Source organism: Pantherophis guttatus, chromosome 2 (assembly GCF_059756535.1).
Source record: "Pantherophis guttatus breed Tessera chromosome 2, ASM5975653v1, whole genome shotgun sequence".
NCBI lineage: Eukaryota > Metazoa > Chordata > Lepidosauria > Squamata > Colubridae > Pantherophis > Pantherophis guttatus.
Genome location: NC_142064.1, coordinates 265,961,773 through 265,982,441, shown reverse-complemented (window position 1 = coordinate 265,982,441; position 20,669 = coordinate 265,961,773). Strand labels below are relative to the sequence as shown.

At 42.8% G+C, this 20,669-nt stretch overlaps 1 long non-coding RNA gene and 1 pseudogene across 2 annotated transcripts; both read right to left on the bottom strand.

Moving 5' to 3' along the window:
• Positions 1-660: 660 nt before the first annotated feature.
• LOC117673499 (uncharacterized) lies at positions 661-17,031 on the bottom strand (annotated as a pseudogene). The gene is made up of 2 exons (XR_015731777.1): positions 15,897-17,031; positions 661-6,196 (listed from the first exon to the last, which is right to left on the bottom strand). The product of XR_015731777.1 is annotated as an uncharacterized LOC117673499 (transcript).
• Positions 17,032-17,074: 43 nt separating this feature from the next.
• LOC132710044 (uncharacterized) lies at positions 17,075-20,669 on the bottom strand. The gene is made up of 2 exons (XR_015731771.1): positions 20,564-20,669; positions 17,075-17,369 (listed from the first exon to the last, which is right to left on the bottom strand). It is a non-coding gene; the product is annotated as an uncharacterized LOC132710044 (long non-coding RNA).

Here is a 20,669-nt window from a genome sequence, read left to right as displayed (position 1 = left end):
AGAAACAAGAAATTTGACAAGCCTAATGTACAATGCTTGATCATAGCATTATTAAGAGACTTTTCCATGAAATGTTTAAACACTCAAGAATTTTTAAATCTAATCTTATGTCAAAAATGGCTAAAAATAACATGAATACCTTTGAAATATTGAATTCTGTGACATGGATTTCAAGAACTACAAGAAGACAAAACTATATTAGTTGTTCAGTGAAGTCTCATTCTAACATTAGCAAAAGGTTTCTCACAGACTCTCAAGCAAGGTATCTGTTAACATAGGTATCTTCTAAAAATTTAGCAAGTACCAGTATGTATTTTGGAAACAGTAATAGCTGTACTTTAAAGGTTTTTTTTTTTTTACTGCTTTTTACTGTGGTAATAAGACCACTTTAGAGACCATTCATTATATAGCTGTAGGGATTTTGCTCCCTTAGAAATTCTGTTGCCTTTTTTCTGCTTCCTTTATATTGTTCTAAATAGACAAATTATTAAGAAAAATCAGTTAAGGAGTAGAGTTTTAGAAGATGGTGAGAGAGGAAGTACTCTGAAGAAACAGACTGATTCTCAATGAATATTCACTTTGCTTCTATCGAAACAATTATGTACAATTTACTGCAAAAATCAAAGGATGGATATAAATGATTTAGTTGCAAATCAGGGACATTTTTAACATATAGTTTTTATATTTTTAAACACAACCTTAATAGGTTACAGTATATTCATGCTAACTTAATTACCTTTACTTCCCACTGAAAATAATGGAAATGTTAAATCATGACATTTACTTTATTTACATTTTGAAGATGTTACTTTTTTGAAGATCTCCAGAGGTCCATAAGAGGCTGACCCATTGGGAGAGAAGCCAAAGTGTTTTATTCAGATGGTGGTGAAGCTGTAAGAACGTGAAATTTAAGGAAAACATTTTCACCAGCTTCTGAGTTAAAGACTTGGCTGAGCCATGTGGCTAGCAGACCTAGGCCTGGACTGGGCCACAGCAGCCTCCTGCTTCAGGGATTGAGGCAGCAGCAGCCAATGAAAAGGGAAGTTGCTTCCTTTGTCTCATCAGGCTGAACTGCAAGGCCCTTGTTGATTGGCTGTCTCGCCCCAATCCCTGAAGCTGCTCATTCGAACTAGCTAGTCAGCAACAAGCAGATTGGGTCCAAACTAAGCCTACAGGCCCTCATGGCAGAGAAGCCAAAGTCTTTTATTCAGATGGGGAAAGCTGTTTTCCTTATATCTCATGTTCTTACAGCTTCACCAGCTTCTGAATAAAAGACTTTGGCTTCTCTGCCACATGGCTCAGCCTCTTCTATAGCTCTTCGAAAAGTAAGTAAAGCTACGAAATGGGGTGGGGAGGATGGATTGGGCCCAGAGACACTCCATTTCAGCCTGTAGGAGGCCAGGAGAGCCCTAGAAAGTCCCAGACGGGGCCTAGGGGGGCGGATTGGGCCCTGGGACCCTCCATTTCAGCTTGTAATAATAATAATAATAATAATAATAATAATAATAATAATAATAATAATAATAATAATAATAATAATAATAATAATAATAATTTTATTTCTATACCGCCCTTCTCCCGAAGGACTCAGGGCAGTGTTCAGCCTATTTAAAAACAAAACACAAGACAAAACATCAATTAAAATTTAAAATGATTAAATAAATTTGGCTCAATTAAAACCCCAAAATTTAAAATACCCCAATTTAAAACTATTATGTTGATAGCCTGGCCTGGCGGAACAACAGGGTCTTCAGTGCACAGCAAAACACCCGGAGGTCGGAGATCTTACGTATTTCTGGGGGCAGTTCATTCCACAGGGCTGGGGCTCCCACAGAGAAGGCCCTCCCCCTGGGCGCCGCCAGCCGACATAACTTGGCCGATGGCACCCTGAGGAGACCCTCTCTGTGGGAGCGGACTGGTCGGTGGGAGGCTATTGGTGGCAGAAGACGGTCTCGAAGGTACCCGGGTCCTATGCCATGGAGCGCTTTAAAGGTGGTAACCAACACCTTGAATCGCACCGTGAAGACCACTGGGAGCCAGTGCAGCTCGCGCAGGAGGGGTGTCACATGGGCACAACGAGTTGCGCCCATAACCACCCGCGCAGCTGCATTCTGGACCAGCTGGAACTTCCGAGTGCTCTTCAAGGGGAGCCCCATATAGAGGGCATTACAATAGTCCAGCCGGGAGGTAACAAGGGCGTGAGTGACCGTGCGCAGGGCGTCCCGGTCCAGAAAGGGCTGCAACTGGCGGATCAGGCGAACCTGATAAAAGGCCCCCCTGGCCACGGCCATCATATGCTCTTCTAAAGACAGCCATGCGTCCAGGAGGACACCCAGATTGCGAGCCCTCTCCGTGGGGGGCAAAGATTCACCCCCAATAGTCAGCGATGGCACCTGCTGACTATATCGGGGCGCCGGAAGCCACAGCCACTCGGTCTTGGAGGGGTTGAGTCTGAGCCTCTTCCTCCCCATCCAGACCCGCACGGCCTCCAGGCAGCGAGACATCACATCAAGGGCATCGTTGGGGTGGTCCCGGGTGGAGATGTACAGGGAGATGTAAGGGCTAGGGGAGCTCTAGGAAGGCCCTGTAGCAGAAGGCCATTCGCACAAGCAAAGAGGCAAAGGAAGGCTCACCAGACAGGCAGGTAACTAGCCCATGCGGAAGGCTGGGGTGAAGGCATGCAAGTGGGTTGGGCTGCGGGGGCCACATGGTCGAGGCAAGAGAGCTAGCGAATGAGGGAGCCAGAGAACAGCTGATTTGCCATGGCCAAGGTGGGTGAGGCAAGATAAGGACTGGGAGGGTGGGCGGGGCCAGCCAGTGGTGCGAAATATTGAGTAGCTCCCCTTTTTTTATTATGTGTTTTTTAATTATTTAATTATTTCTCCGAACTGCGCAAAAATTTTAACAACCAGTTCATCCGAACCAGCTGAAACCCACCTCTGCCTAAAAGCTCTGTTCGTCAAAGAGCCAATGCTGAAACATCCAGATCTTGACCAAGTCTTTGTAGTCGAGGCGAACGAATGGGGAAGCTACAGTTGTGTGCGTACACCTCCCGGAAACTCATAGAAACCGAATGGCATTGGGCTATCTGGGAGGAGGCTTTCGCGGTCCAGTGGGCCCTCATGACATGGCGCCTTCTCCTGTAGGGGAGTAAAGTGCCATTTTACATTTTACTCGGGAGATACAGAGGATCCCAGATCTGCGCATTTTCCGCTGCGTCCTCAAAACATTCTTATTCCAGCAGGCTGGTCTGGCCTAACCTCCCTTTTTAATTGTTTTTAAATTAGTTTTATAATTGGGGTGTTTTAAATCTGGCCAAAGTATTTAATGTATTTTAAATGGTTTTTAACATTTGTATTATGTATATTTTACTTTCTGGCTGTTCACCGTCAGAAGTCCTGAGTCCTTCGGGAGTAGGGCGGTATATAAATTTAATTATAAATAAATAAATAAAATAAATTTGAGGTGTGGACAGACCATAAAAACCTCAAGGCACTCCAAGCCCCACGGCATCTGTCGCCGAAACAGGTGCAGTGGGCACAGTACTTACAACGTTTTTGTTTCAACTTGAAGTACATCCCTGGGGGAAGGAACTTCCTGGTGGACGTGTTATCTAGGATGCCACAGTACAACAATCACAGAGAGGTGGTGGTGCACACCATAATTCCCCCTTCAGCACAACAGGCTGCACAGATCTCAGCCTGGCGACCGGTTGAGAATGCAGACGAATTGATCTGTTGGTTACAGACTGAACTGCTAACGGACCCTTTGTTTTTGGACCACTGGACCCTGCTCACCCATCGGGATGGGGTGGCATGGAACAGCAGTAAATGGTATGTGCCCTACTCCCTGAGGTCGCAAGTGCTACAGAGGTGCCATGACATAAAACAGGCGAGGCACTTCGGTTTCCTAAAAACCCTGCATTTGGCCAAAAGAGTTCTGGTGACCCAGGATGCCACACGACATAAGGGACTACATCAACAGCTGCCCGGTCTGTGCGACCGCAAAACCCCATATAAAGAAACCACCTGGCCTCCTACATTCCATGGTCAACCCAATCCAGCGATGGGAGGAAATAGCCATGGACTTCATTGTGGAACTACCGGAGACCAATGGCCAGACCATCATATGAACAGTTGTCGACTCCCATGTGAGTCTTCTAATATGATACCAAGTGGGAATTCCATCTGAAACTTTTGCCACACTCAGGACATACATATAGTTCTGAGATGGCGAACCTATGGCAAGTGTGCCAGAGCTGGCACGCAGCGCCCTCTCTGATGGCATGTGAGCTGTCACCCCAGCTTAGCTCCGCTGCACATGCGCGCATGCCTCCCACTGTCCAGCTGGTGTTCAGGTTGTATGCGCATGGGGGTTCGGCCGCACATTGGGCACTCGGTCTAGAAAAAATTAGCCATCACTGATATAGTTTCTCCAGGGTATGAGTCCTCTGGTGTGTCACCAGGGGGGAATTCTGACTGAAATGTTTGCCACAATCTTGACACTCATACAGTTTGTTCCATGTGAGTCCTTTGGTGTCTTATCAGACTGGAAATATGACTGAAACTTTTCCCACACTCTGGACACTCATACAGTTTTTCTCCTTTGTGAGTCCTCTGGTGTGTCACCAGACTGGCATTATTACTGAACCTTTTCTTACACTCTGGACATTCATACAATTTGTCCTGGGAATGAGTCCTCTGATGTGTCACCAGGTGGGAATTCTGACTGAAACTTTTGCAACAATCTGGACATTCATATGGTTTGTCCCCTGTGTGAGTCCTCTGGTGTATCACCAGGGTGCACTTATGACTGAAACTTTTCCCACACTCTGGGCACTCATATGGTTTCTCTCCTGTGTGTGTCCTCTGGTGTGTCACGAGTCTGGAATTATGACTGAAACTTTTGCAACACTCTGGACACACATATGGTTTGTCTCCCGTGTGAGTCCTCTGGTGTGTCACCAGGTTGGAATTCTGACTGAAACTTTTGCAACAATCTGGACATTCATACAGTTTGCCCCCTGTGTGAGTCCTCTGGTGTGTCACCAGGGTGCACTTATGACTGAACCTTTTCCCACACTCTGGACACTCATACGGTTTCTCTCTTGTGTGAGTCCTCTGATGTGTCATGAGGCTGGCATTATTACTGAACCTTTTCTTACACTCTGGACATTCATACAATTTGTCCTGGGAATGAGTCCTCTGGTGTGTCACCAGGTGGGAATTCCGACTGAAACTTTTGCAACAATCTGGACATTCATACGGTTTGTCCCCGGTGTGAGTCCTCTGGTGTGTCACCAGGCTGCACTTATGACTGAAACTTTTCCCACACACTGGACACTCAAACGGTTTCTCTCCCGTGTGAGTCCTCTGGTGTGTCACCAGGTTGGAATTTCTACTGAAATATTTCCCACACTCTGGACATTCATATGGTTTTTCTCCTGTGTGAATCCTCTGGTGTGTCACCAGGCTGGCATTATTACTGAACCTTTTCCCACACTCTGGACACTCATATGGTTTCTCTCCCGTGTGAGTCTTCTGATGTGATACCAAATGGGAATTCCATCTGAAACTTTTCCCACACTCTGGACACTCATACGATTTCTCTCCTTTGTGAGTCCTCTGGTGTGTCACCAGGCTGGCATTATTACTGAACCTTTTCTTACACTCTGGACATTCATACAATTTGTCCTGGGAATGAGTCCTCTGGTGTGTCACAAGGCTGGAATTCTGACTGAAACTTTTGCAACAATCTGGACATTTATATGGTTTGTCCCCTGTGTGAGTCCTCTGGTGTGTCACCAGGGTCCACTTATGACTGAAACTTTTCCCACACTCTGGACACTCATATGGTTTCTCTCCTGTGTGAGTCCTCTGGTGTGTCACCAGGTGGGAATTATGACTGAAACTTTCCCCACACACTGGACATTCATACGGTTTCTCTCCTGTGTGAGTCCTCTGGTGTGTCACAAGTCTGGAATTATGACTGAAACTTTTCCCACACTCTGGACACACATACGGTTTGTCTCCTGTGTGAGTCCTCTGGTGTATCACCAGGTTGGAATTTCTACTGAAATATTTCCCACACTCTGGACATTCATATGGTTTTTCTCCTGTATGAATCCTCTGGTGTGTCACCAGGCTGGCTTTATTAATGAACCTTTTCCCACATTCTGGACACTCATATGGTTTCTCTCCCGTGTGAGTCTTCTGATGTGATACCAAGTGGGAATTCCATCTGAAACTTTTCCCACACTTTCGGCATTCATATGGTTTCTTTCCTGTGTGAGTCCTTCTGTGTGTCATGAGGCTGGAATTTCTACTGAAACTTTTCCCCCAGTCAGGATATGCAAAGGGTGTCTCTCCCATGTGAGTCTTCTGGTGTATTACCAGGGTGGAATTGTGACTGAAAATTTTCCCACAGTCAAAACATTCCAAGGGTTTCTTCCCGGGGTGACTCTTCAGTTGTCTCATGAGGTGGGAATTTCTAATGAAACTTTTCCTTCAAACTGGGCACTTAACAGTTTTTCCCTGGTGTGAGTCCTCTGATGTTGCTATGCTTGCTAAAGTATTTATCACACTGAAAGCCATCTGTCCTATATGTGTCCTTCGATGAACCACAAGAGAGCTGTTCGGACTAAACCATTTCTCATATTTATAGCATTGCTATGGCTTTTTTACAATGTGCATTCTCTCGTGCATAATCAGTTGTGATTTACAATCTGTACTTTTCCCACAATAGGTACAATAGGAGCTTTTCGAACACTGATATTTTTGAGGTCAAATATATGTGTGATCATTTGTTTACTGGTGCTTTAATTCCAGCTGTTCTCTTCCTCACAGGGCCAGGCCTGCATCACTGTCAGCCCTGTGTGGCTATCCAAAAGACCTTTTTCTCCCCACTCACTTCCAGAGATACCCCTCTTTTTCTGAATGAAATAGAATCTCCCTTGATCTTTCATGTAATGTATTCTCGAGTTTCTTAGATTCCACTTTTTCTAGTTTGAAATCTCCTCTTAATTTTCTCTCCTTTGTCTCTCAACTGCTGGGAAAGGAGAAGAAATTTGTGGTTTTCTGAAGAAAATCAAAAATATTTTGATTTCTGGCTCGTTTTACTTTATTTTCCAATGTTGCTTGTAATTCTCAGTTTTCCAGAGTGCTCTTATGGACTTCTTCTTTGTCTATAAGATTCAAAGGAAAATGTAACTTTAATTGTTTATAAAATGGTTGCAGAAGATGTGAAAAAATGTATACATAACAATAAATAAGGAAACATGCCACAATAAAGAATAATCTCTTACATTAGTTACGATTTATTTGACACATTTGTGTCCAAGTTCAAATATCCATTCAGTCATGAAATTACCTTTTTCACTTTAGTGATTCACAAATTTTAGCAGTGCAAAGGCTTATCATTAAATATATCTGGAAATGCTGGGGATAGATTGTACAGTTGTAAATATATGCACACAAAGAGAAATACAAATACACAGACCTATAACTGTATATATGTGGAAGATCACTGTGCTTTTAGCCTGAAAATTATCCCAAAATGGTTACAGTCGAATCTGCTAATTTTAGAGATTTTCTAAAAAATGTGGGTTTTTACCTGATGAAATGATACCTAAACCCTCTGCAAGATTTCATGTACTAGTTTTGCCCATGGAACTCCTCAGCTCCAAGTAAGGACAGGAAATATTTTCCACAACCACTCTGGTGACATCCTAATTCAAGTAGTGTTCACTTACTGACTGCAATTGCCACTGGCATCTATGTCAGTAAGGAGCCCAATCTTTAAGCATTATGTCATATGACAATGCCAACTTACATACCATGTTTGTTGGCTTTACAGAAAGAGAATGCTATGAAAGTGAAGGTGGAAAGACACAGACATTCTGTGCCTTAAACAGACAGAATTTGGTGAAAAACTGAAAATTGGAAAGGGAAGATGGTAATGGAATACCTAGAGAAAGCAGGACTGGGTTAACAAAATATAAAGAAAAACTCTCCACAGGGCATTTTATTCCAACAACTGAAGCCTCTTTGGAGCTCAACCAACCTGCCTCTTGTGCACACCAGGCTCTCTTCCCCAAAATGCTCTGCAGGCAGTTATTAGAGCTCCCAGGCCTCTCCTTTGACCTGAGAATCTTTTACCTTTCTAATTATTTCACACAAGCCTCTTGATCTCTTTACAAAGCTGTTTGTAAAAAACAGCAGAGAGCTTCTTTTCCAGAATACATTCTACAGTCTATAAAAGAACTAAATTTTAAATTGAAAATCTGAGACACGAATGAGGAAAAATGAATTTCAACAAGTGCAAAATCAGGCTGCAGCATAACAAAGTTGACAGAAGTGAAAGGGGTCTGAATGCTGTCTGAATGCACTGAATGTGGGTTCCTATTGACACAGAAATACACTCCTAAGAATTTATTCATGTGAACAATTATGTGTATTTCAGTCTGCAAAAGGACTCAGGAGGGAATTCGCTCAAATGCTTTAATCTGTTTTTTAAAAGTTGGGGACACTGAGAGAGGAAATGGTGAAAAAATCCCTTTTGCCCATGAAACTCCTCGCTTGCCAGGAAAACGACATGTCAATAAAACCACAAGGATCCAAGTGTTACGGGGAGGGTGAGGGAGGCGGGTGGTTGAGAAATATGAAAAATGTATCAAGATTTCTTTAAATCTCCCAAATCTCCCAGCAGAAAATCACAGGCAGCAACTTTAAATCCTGGAGAAAAAGGATAATAAAAGAATTTGGGGGAGAGAAAGAATCTGCAGCAGGAGCAGCCCTCATGTTCCATTCTTGTCCCTTCGCTGCTTCCAGGCCCTGCAGGAACCCAAAAGGCTTCTCCTCCGACCTTCCCTCCACTCACCTCCCAGGAGCCGCTTCCGCCCTCCGAGCAGCACAAGAGGCTCCGCCGACGCCTCCATCCTCCTCCCGTGGGTGACCCGGAAGAGGAACGTCCTCTCTCCTCCTCTTCCTCTCTAGCAATCTAATACTCTATCGTTCCAATTTGTTCCAGCTCGGCCTTTCTCCCTCTGGTGTAATGTCAATACTAGCAATGCCGCTACTGTTCTCCTATTCTCTGCTATCGAGGCGCGAGTGTTGCTTCTTTGTAGAGCGCCATCTAGTGTCATAAGGTTGAAAATCACCCTCTTCCTATCTTGACCCTGAAGGGTTTGCAAGTGTCTATCAAGTCTTATTGGACTCCCACCGAGCACAGGAATAGCTTTCATCCATCACAATCTATGCTGTACCTTTTCTTTCAGGTCTCCCAAGAGGGCAGACTCATTTTCCCTCTTGCTCCAACTAAACCAAAGGAAACTGTCCAAGGAGGGGAATGATTATAATATCCAACCTGAAAGTGCACCTCCCTTGGGGGCTGATGAAGATTGTTCCAGCCAATTTTACATGTGGGGGCATCGGTCTACTCATTTGTTTTCTTTTAACACTGATCAGCTGTAGGGCAGCCCTTTGAAGCCCCGCGGCAAGAATTTAAACAGTTTTTTTTCCCTCTAGCCATCAGCTGGGACTCAGGAGGCAGCAATAGATTGGGAGTGGGCGGGGTAAGCGAACAGTGACCGGGCCGGGAACCGGTTCAGAGGGTGAGGGTGAGTGAAGGCGTGGGGGGGGGGGTGAGAGGGCTTTGGCGACCCCTGTGAAATGGCTGTTCGACCCCCAAAGGGGTCGCGACCCCCAGGTTGAGAACCGCTGATCTAATCGGTTCCGTCTCCCTGTGGCGAGGGGTAGCGGTTCGAAGATCCTGTCGAAGGAGTGAATGATCAGACCATGACAAGGGCTGCGTAACTAAATCCCTATTTCTAGATCATTCTGCCACTGACCAGAGACAAAAATCAGATCCGGAGTCTGTCCCCCCGTGCGAGTAGGGCCTCGAACTAACTGGGTCAGGTCCAAGGCCATCATGGAAGCCATGAACTCCCGGGCTGCCATTGATGTGTCACCGACCGATGGCAGGTTGAAATCCTCCACGACCATCAGCTTGGGGGTACCAACCGCCACCCCGGCTATCACATCAGGCAGCTCGGGGAGGGCCGCTGCCACGTAGCAGGGAGCGAGGTACATGATCAGCAGGCCTCTCTTTCTCCCCTTTTTTCTCTCATTTCTCTCTCCCTCTCTTCCCCTTTTTTCTCATTTGTTTCTCTTTACTCTGGAGCCACGGGCTGCCAACACCCAGCCTACAGGAAAGGCTTTGTTTGCTATATTTTAAATTATAATAAACCTCTGGATCCTAAGTGAGATGCTTTATGATGTGCTGTCTGTTCAATTGTTAAGTGCAATTATGCTTAATTAGGTTTTTTCCCCTGACGAGGGTCTGTGCCCCCTTCTCCTTGGTTCCATCAGTGTCCAATAGCCTTCATTTTTGATGTTTTGTGAAGGGCTTTCAGGTTTGGCATCTCTCTGGTGTAATTTCGCATTCTGTTTGCAGGCTCTGTCTTTGATCCTGTTCATTCCAGATTGAGAACTCTGGTTCCTGTCTCCCTGTCATCCCCCTCCCCTTCTTTGCCCATTCCCACCCCCATGGAGATCTTCAGCATGAGTCCTTCTCTATCCCAGGCAGGAGCTGCTGCCCCAAAATTAGCTGTTCTCTCTTTTTGCAATCTATCAGACCAGTAAGGAAAAATTTCTGGCTCTTTACACTTCTGCAAAATGACAAGATGCCCTGATCAAGTTTTTCTAGAAATGCTTCCTTCTCCCCTATTGATGGCACAGAAGATGAGATTCAGTCACAGCTGCTTGTCCAGCCTAAAATTATCTCAGGTGAGCCTGACAGTTGCTGGTCTATTTAACAAGTAGAACTCCACGCTTGGAAAATACTATCTGGCTTGTGGGAGGTGAACAATTCCTCTCTCCAGGGAGGGACGGACTCTGTGGATGAGAATTGCAATCCTTTCTCCAATTTGGCTGCTTGCTCCCATGCCTGCTGGGGGTTGCTGTGGGGGGGGGGAAGAGGGAGCCAAGGAGAGGAGAGAAAGTACCCTCCCTGTCAAGCACCAGAGAAATCAGAAGATCCAGGCTGTTCAAATGGGTATAAAGATTTATTGGAAGCTTAAAATCTCTGCAATAATCTGAACAACAATCAAAGCAATTTGGAAGTATGAGAATTCCAGTTGATGTTGGGGCGATATCAGACACAGGGAATGGGTCTCCACATTCCCTGTGCTGAGTTCTCCCTGTTTGTGGCCTCCAAGAGGAGCCAAAGCCGGTGAAGCAAAGAGGGGCCCCCTGTGAGGTTGCAGAGTTGCAGCTCTCCTGCCTGACCGGGGGTTCTTTTTCCCTCTCAGCCACAGTAAGAAAAAGAGACAGCCTAAAGATGGCTGCCACAAAGCTGGGACAACCGAGGAACAACTAAGACTGGTGCTGGAGCGAAGTAGGTGAACAGTGATTGAAACTGGGGGAGAGAATTCCTTTTTGCCTTAAACTTAACCCCGAGGAACAATTTAAAACTATTTGCTCAGAACTAGTTGTTAAAGTGGCGTTTAAGCATTCTGAGAAAATACCATAATGGAAGGGGAAGACACAAGAGACAGAAATAATGATTTTTGAAATAAACAGAAAATTGGACTCTTAAACTGGGAAGATGTGGTACTGGGAAGGCATTTTAAAATGCTGGAATCATTTACTTACAAAATTTATTCTGCTTTTATAATTGATTTACAACTAAAATGACGATTGACTAGAGGCAATACTGAAATTTAAGTTAAGAGCGCCACCTGGTGATGAAAGGAAAATTTACAAGTCTGGGAATATTTACATGAAGAACTGTGAAAATATTTTCTGGATTATTCCTAACTACCCTATCACTATTTAAAGGGACCCCTGAATGTTATCCTAGAAGATTGAACCTGTAAAGGGGATGTAAAGAGCCATTGAGAACCTCTGTAACTATTTAAATAGTACTGATTGTTTATCTATGGGATATAAAGAACTGTGATTAGTGCACTCCTTGAAGAGCAATTTAAGGACTGAATAAATAGTTCTTGGACGGCTGGACAAAAGTTGAATTTTTTGTTATATAACAGCGGTTAATGGGCATGGGGGAAAGGAAGGAAGAAGATTAAAGCGGTAATTTAAAGGGACAAAACCCAAAAAGAAAATTGACTTTTTGTATAAAAATATTTGGAGAACTTTAAAAAGCAGAAGAAATAGAATCCCACAAATATGCAGAGGATTGGAAAGAAAGTAAGCAGACCCTTTCTGAATGTTGGAGAAAACTAAAAGAGAAACTGAAAATTAAGCCCTGAAATAGAAGTTTTGTGCAAAAAAAAAGCAGAAAAACGGATTTAGTAATTGGAACTAAACTTTAAATTGATTTGACGTATATAAAGGTAAAAAGAAAAAGGGAAAAATTAGCAAAGATTCTTAATGTGGACTACAAACAAAATGGATACTTTTTCAGACTGCTGATTGGAATTGTGGATTGTAGAGAGACATCTTCAGGAGAAATAAGTTCATTACAACGCTGAACTTTTGTTTTGGAAAAACCTTGAATCCGGATAGTGATAAAGCCGTGAGAACTTCTGTGGAGGGTTTGTTTGTCTGTAACTTGACTTTGATGATTAAAAAAAAAAAGAACTACAATGCAACTTTAAATTGGTATAATACTAACCGAAAAAGAATAAAATGGCACAGGAATTTATGGAAATGATGAAAATGATGCATCTATCACTGAAAATGGAAGTGAAGGAAATAATTACAATGTTGCATAGAAAACCAAACCGAACCTGATTCAAAAATTGTGTTAGAACACACTCAAGAAAATAAAATAATGACAAGAAAATAACGAAGCAAGAAATAGAAATTGACAATAAAGAGGAAGACAAAGACAACGAGACTGACTATGAAAAATTAAATGATCATAATAAGTTTAAATAAATTAGATTTTAAATTGCACTGTTGGAACTAACAGCTGGAATATTTTTAAACTTAAGGAAAACTAACAACTGGAATATCTTTAACTGCATATTTGGAATCTAAAAAAGAAAATAGTTCAAAGTATGAACTAACTAGGTTGTGGTGAAAGTAGAAATGATTAAGATGTTGTTTGAAGAGGTACAAATATATATGTTTGACAAAGTAATTGAAACTTAGAGACAAGATTCAAGAAAAGCAATTTCATTTATTATTATTATATAAAGAGAAAGATTGTTAAATAATTAACTGTTTTTTATTAAGATGATGGATTGTATCATTTGATGTCCCGGTGCCTGGAAGCGGTGCAGTTCTCGATGGGGAAGAACAGGCTTCAGCTCAACCCCGCCAAGACGGAGTGGCTGTGGCTACCGTCATCTCAGTTCCAAGGGAATATTCCATCGTTGGCCATAGGGGGTGAGGTGTTGTCCCGTTGAAAGGGTTAGGCGTCCTCCTGTATTCACGGTTGACTCTGGAAGATCATGTTGCAACTGTGACCAGGGGGGCATTTGCACAGATTCGTCTGGTGCGCCAACTGCGCCCCTACTTGGACTGAGATGACCTGCGCAGTCACTCATGAGCTCGTTACCTCCTGGATCGACTACTGCAATGCTCTCTACATGGGGCTGCCCATGAAGACCACTCGGAGGCTTCAGCTGGTGCAGAATCCGGCCGCACGGGTAGTGATGGGAGTGTCCCGACACTCTGTTACACCCCTCCTGCGCGACCTGCATTGGCTACCGGTTGCCCTCCGGGCGAGATTCAAGGTACTGGTTATTACCTATAAAGACCTACATGGCCTAGGCCCGGGGTACCTGACGAACCATCTGCGACCAATGACAGCTCCCCATCGCCCGGTGCGTTCCCACAGGGAGGGCCTCCTTGGGGTGCCATTGGCCAGGCAGTGTCGGTTGGCGACTCCTAGGGAATGGGCTTTCTCTGTGGGTGCACCTACCTTATGGAATCAACTCCCCCTGGGGCTACGGATGGCCCCTGACCTTTGCTCTTTCCGCTGTGACCTCAAAACATGGTTATTTCGCCAGGCCGGATTGGACTGAAGGGGAGTTTTAATGGCTTTTAACATTTTAATATTGAATTTTATGTGTTTTATTGCTGTGAGCTGCCCTGAGTCCTTTTCGGAGAGAGGGCGGCATACAAGTTTAATTAATAAATAATAATAAATAAATAAATTTGGAATAAGATATAAAGAAATGTATAAAACAATTTGGTTTATTATTTTTATAAGAAATGTATGATTGTAATGCTACATAATTAATTGACTTTTATTAAGATGCTGGATTCTCTTATATAGAAATAATTGATAATTGAAAATAGTGATTATATCAAGGAACTATAAGGAAATATTAGGAATTACATTATGTGGTGAGATTTGAAATTGAAGGGGATTAAAATAGAGATGAACGGAAAAATTGAATTTGGTGAAGATTAGTGATTAGGATGAACGGTAATATTGGTCTAAAAAAAGAGTTAGAATAAATACTAAGGCAAAAAAGGAATATATAAATTGTGTGGAAATGACTAAAACTTGTTTAAATTTGTGAAACGGCCAACACTCAGAAAAAATACATTGTACTGAGATAAAGATCCAAGAGAGGAATATAGGAGGCAACCAAAAAAAAAAAAAAAGCATAGCAATTAAAGTACTGAAGTGGTCAAGAGACGATGGATAGATGATTTTTCTTTTTTGTTGTTGTTCTGATTTGCTTTTCTTTTTCTCTCCCTTTTCTTTTGTTTTTTTAGGTAGGTGACATGACTAGAAGCTAGGTAGGACAGAAAGAAAATGTCTTTTAATATAGGGTGACATGATTAAAAGTTAGAATAAGAGATAGAAATAAGAGAAAAGGGAAACAGTGTATACACTTTTATATCACAAAATAAAAGCAATAAGAGAAAACATGGAATAACTGAACAATGACTGACTGCAACTTAATATGTGTATTATTATTAGAAATATAAAAGTTGGTTGAAACTTGGAAAAAAGCAATTTGGAATTAGATATGAGTCAAAAAATTCAAGGTGGGCTAGATTTAAATCTTTTGTGGGCACGAAGGGACACATTACTGACGGCATGTTTGATCCCTGCTGTCACCATGAATTCCAGGCACAATGAAAATGATGGCTGCTTCCATAACAAAATCATGCGGCCCAGGGATGCATGTCCTGCCCTCTTTTCCCAAAATGAGGTTCAGTGATCTTCACCGCTTAATTCACACATTCATTGATCAGCTTTATCAGGGAGAGAAGGGAGTGGGCGTAATTAAGCAAAGCAGTCTCATTTAATGGTGATTGCAACATAACACCCTAATTGTGATTGCAACATAAAACCGTAATAGATAGGCCCCATTACCATTATATCTCGAGGACTACTTGCATATAGTTGGGAAATTCTGGCATTCAAAATCTGGAGGACACCAAGGTAGAAGATGCAAACTCCAATCGTGGGAATTCAATAATCAATATAAAAAAATACCCCCAAAAGCCTTCTGCAAAAGGAAATATCATGAAAGTTCTGCTGATCACCAGAAACAGGTAATTAGCTTTATCAAGGCTGTGAGTCCTTTGGTGTCTCATCAGATTAGAATTATGACTGAAACTTTTCTCTACATTCATACAATTTGTCCTGGAAATGAGTCCTCCGGTGTTTCATTAGGCTGGAATTCTGACTGAAACTTTTGCCACACTCAGGACATTCATATGGTTTTTCTCCTGTGTGAGTCCTCTGATGTCTTATCACACTGGAAATATGACTGAAACTTTTCCCACATTCTGGACACACATACAGTCTCTCTCCTGTGTGAGTCCTTTGGTGTGTCACCAGGTTGGAATTCTTACTGAAACATTTCCCACATTCTGGACATTCATACGGTTTCTCTCCTGTGTGAGTTCTCTGGTGTGTCAACAGGTTGGTATTCTTAGTGAAACATTTCCCACATTCTGGACATTCATACAGTTTCTCTCCTGTGTGAGTCCTCTGGTGTTGCACAAGGCTGGAATGATGACTGAAACTTTTCCCACATTCTGGACATTCATACGGTTTCTCTCCTGTGTGAGTTCTCTGGTGTGTCACCAGGTTGGTATTCTTACTGAAACATTTCCCACATTCTGCACACTCATACAGTTTGTCCTCTGTGTGAGTCCTCTGGTGTGTCACCAGATTGGAAGTGTTACTGAAACTTTTCCCACAATCTGGACACTCATATGGTTTCTCTCCTGTATGAGTCCTCTGGTGTGTCACCAGGTTGGAAGTGTTACTGAAACATTTCCCACATTCTGAACATTCATACGGTTTTTCTCCTGTGTGAGTCCTCTGGTGTTGCACAAGGCTGGAAGTGTACCTGAAACTTTTCCCACAATCTGGACATTGATACGGTTTCTCTCCTGTGTGAGTCCTCTGGTGGGTCACCAGGTTGGAAGTGTTACTGAAACATTTCCCACATTCTGGACATTCATACGGTTTCTCTCCTGTGTGAGTCCTATGGTGTTTCACAAGGTTGGAAGTCTGACTGAAACTTTTCCCACATTCTGGACATTCATACAGTTTCTCTCCTGTGTGAGTCCTCTGGTGTGTCACCAGGTTGGAAGTGTTACTGAAACATTTCCCACATTCTGAACATTCATACGGTTTCTCTCCTGTGTGAGTCCTCTGGTGTTTCACAAGGCTGGAATTATGACTGAAACTTTTCCCACATTCTAGACATTCATACAGTTTCTCTCCTGTGTGAGTCCTCTGGTGTTGCACAAGATTGGAAGGGTGACTGAAACTTTTCCCACAATCTGGACACTGATACGGTTTCTCTCCTGTATGAGTCCTCTGGTGTATCACGAGGGTAGAATTCTGGCTGAAAGTTTTCCCACATTCTGAACATTCATACGGTTTCTCTCCTGTGTGAGTCCTCTGGTGTTTCACGAGGCTGGAATTATGACTGAAACTTTTCTTACACTCCTGACATTCATACAATTTGGCCTGGAAATGAATCCTCTGGTGTGTCATTAGGACGGAATTCTGACTGAAATTTTTCCCACAATCTGGACGCTCATACGGTTTATCCTCTGTGTGAGTCATCTGGTGTGTCATCAGGTCGGAATTATTACGGAAACATTTCCCCCATTGTGAGCAATCATACGGTTTCTCTCTGGTGTGTCACCCGGGTGGAATTATGACTGAAAAATTTCTCACTCTCTCGACACTCATACGGTTTCTCTCCCATGTAAATCGTCTGATGTGATATCAGTTTGGAATTACATCTGAAACTTTTCCCACACTCTGGACCTTCATATGGTTTCTCCAGGGTATGAGTCCTCTTGTGTGTCACCAGGTGGGAATTCCTACTGAAACATTTGCCACAGTCAGGACATGCAAAGGGTGTCTCTCCCATATGAGTCTTCTGGTGTATTACCAGGGTGGAGTTGTGACTGAAAAGATGTGAAAAAAGAAAAAAGTATACATTACAATAAGCAAACATGCCACAATAAAGAATAATCTTTTACATTAGTTATGATTTATTTGACACATTTGTGTCCAAGTTCAAATATCCATTCAGTCATGAAATTACCTTTTTCACTTTAGTGATTCACAAATTCTTAGCAGTGCAAAGGCTTATCATTAAATATATCTGGAAATGCTGGGGATAGATTGTACAGTTGTAAATATATGCACACAGAGAGAAATACAAACACACACACCTATAACTATGTATGTGGAAAATCTATGTGTTTTTAGCCTGAAAATTATCCCAAAATGGTTACAGTTGAACCTTCTGAACTAACTTTAGAGGTGTGGGTTTTTACCTGATGAAATGATACCTAAACCCTCTACAGGATTTGATATTCTAATTTTGCCCGCTTACTGACTGCAATTCGGACTGGCATCTGTGTCAGTAAGTAGTCCAATCATTAAACATGATATCATATCAAAATGCCAACTTTCTTCTGTTCCTCTGAATTTATTATGCTAATCGGTGTGGGTTATTAAAGGCAATTTTACATGACTGTGACTTCCAACATCCTGCTGACATCTTCACTGATTTTGCTTGTCAAAAATTAGCTGGGAAGGTCACAAATGAGGACCTTGATTCTGAGATACTGCCACCATTGTAAATCTGAATTGCAATTGCTGCAACTCCTTTTCCTGCACTTTCACAACCATTCTGGTGATATCCTAATTCAAGTAGTGTTCACTTACTGACTGCAATTTGGGACTGGCATCTGTGTCAGTAAGGAGCCCAATCTTTAAGCATGATGACATATTTATTTATTTTATTTATTTTATTTTTAAAATTTATATGCCGCCCATGTCCGAAGACTCAGGGCGGCTCACAATACATTTAAAAAAAACATTCTAAAAACATTTAAAAATTAAAAAACAATTAAAAACCTTAAAACGCATTCACACCATTTATGGCCAGATCTCGCCAGATCGCAAAGCGAGATCAACCGCCCCAGGCCTGCCAGAAAAGCCAGGTCTTCACCGCTTTTCGGAAGGCCAATAGGGTGGGGATGGTCTGGACCTCAGGAGGTAACTGGTTCCAGAGAGCTGGGGTTGCCACAGAGAAGTCCCTCCCCCGCGGGCCCGCCAACCGGATATGACAATGCAATTTACATATCATGCTTGTTGGCTTTACAGAAAGGGAATGCCATGAAAGCGAAGGTGGAAAGACACAGAGAAATTATGTGCCTTAAACAGACAGAATTTGGAGAAAAACTGAAAATTGGAAAGGGAAGATGGTAATGGAATAACTAGAGGAAGCCAGACTGGGTGAACAGAATATAAAGATAAACTCTCCACAGGGCATTTTATTCCAACAACAGAAGCCTCTTTGGAGCTCAACCAACCTGCCTCTTGTGCACACCAGTCTCTCTTCCCCAAAATGCTCTGCAGGCATTTTGGCCAAGACATCCCAGGCCTGTCACTTAACCTGAAATGTTCTTATCTTTCAAAATATAGTGCATTCAGAAAGTATTCAAACCCCCTTTACTTTTGTCAATTTTGTTATGCTGCAGCTTGATTCTACAGCTGTTGAACTTCATTTTTCCCCTCCTTAATCTACATAGTACCCCATAATGACAAAGTAAAAATGTCTGTAAATTTAGTAAAAGGAAAAAAACTGAAATATCACATTGGCATAAGTATTCAGATCCTTTGCAACAGCACTTGAAATTTAGCTCAGGTACCTCCCATTTCCCTTGATTGTGCTGACATGTTTCTATACCTTGATTGGAGTCTACCTGTGGTAAATTAAACTGATTGGACATGATTTGGAAAGGCACACACTCTCCATAGAAGGCCTCTCAGCTGACAATGCATACTGTAGCAGAACAATAGCCATGGGGCCAAAGGAACTGCCTGCAGAGTTCAGAGACAGGATTATTGCAAGGCACAGATCTGGGGAAGGCTACCATAAAATTTCTGCTGCACCAAAGGTTCCTAACGGCACCGTGGCCTCCATAATTCTCAAATGGAGAAGAAAGTTTGGCACAACCAGGACTCTTCCAAGAGCTGGTCGTCCGGTCAAACTGAGCAATTGGGGTAGAAGGGCCTTAGTAAGAGAGGGGACCAAGAATCCGATGGTTACTCTGACTGAGCTTCAGAGATCCTGTGTGGAGATGGGGCAGAGTTGAGTGGAGCAAAGCTGAATGGAGCAAAGTACAGGGATATCCTCAATGAAAACCTGTTCCACAGCGCTCAGGACCTCACACTGAGCCGAAGGTTCACTTCTCAACATGACAAGGGACACAGCCAAGACCACATAGGAGTGGCTTAGGGACAACTCTGAATGTCCTAGAGGGGCCCAGCCACAGTTCTGACTTGAACCCTATTTAATATTTTTAGGCACCTAAAAATGGCTCTCCATCAATGGTTGCCATCCAACCTGACTGAGCTTGAGAGGACTTGCAAGGAAGAATGGCAGAAAAACCCCAATCCAGGTGTGCATTATAGCCTCATACCCAAAAAGATTTGAGGCTGTAATCGCTGCCACTTCTAAAATTCTGTTTTCACTTTGTCATTATTGATGTAGATGAGAAATGAGAAAAAATGAATTTCAACAGGTGCAAAATAACAAAGGTGACAGAAGTGAAAGGGGTCTGAATGCTGTCCGAATGCACTGAACGTGGGTTCCTATTGACACAGAAATAAACTCCTAAGAATTTATTCATGTAAAAAATTATGTGTATTTCAGTCTGCAAAAGGACTCAGGAGGGAATTCGCTCAAATGTTTTAATCTGTTTTTTAAAAGGTGGGGACATTGAGAGATGAAATGGTGACAAAATCCCTTTTGCCCATGAAACTCCTCGCTTGCCAGGAAAACGACATGTCAATAAAACCACAAGGTTTTATATTTCATATATATATATACATAATATATATAATATATTTATATACATAATATATATATATATATATATATATATAAAGATTTCTTAAAATCTCTCAGTAGAAAATCACAGGCAGCAACTTTAAATGCTGCAGTAAAAGGATAATAAAAACATTTGGGGGAGAGAAAGAATCTGCAGCAGGAGCAGCCCTCATGTTTCATTCCTGTCCCTTCGCTGCTTCCAGGCCCTGCAGGAACCCAAAAGGCTTCTCCTCCGACCTTCCCTCCACTCACCTCCCAGGAGCCGCTTCCGCCCTCCGAGCAGCACAAGAGGCTCCGCCGTCGCCTCCATCCTCCTCCCGTGGGTGACCCGGAAGAGGAACTTCCTCTCTCCTCCTCT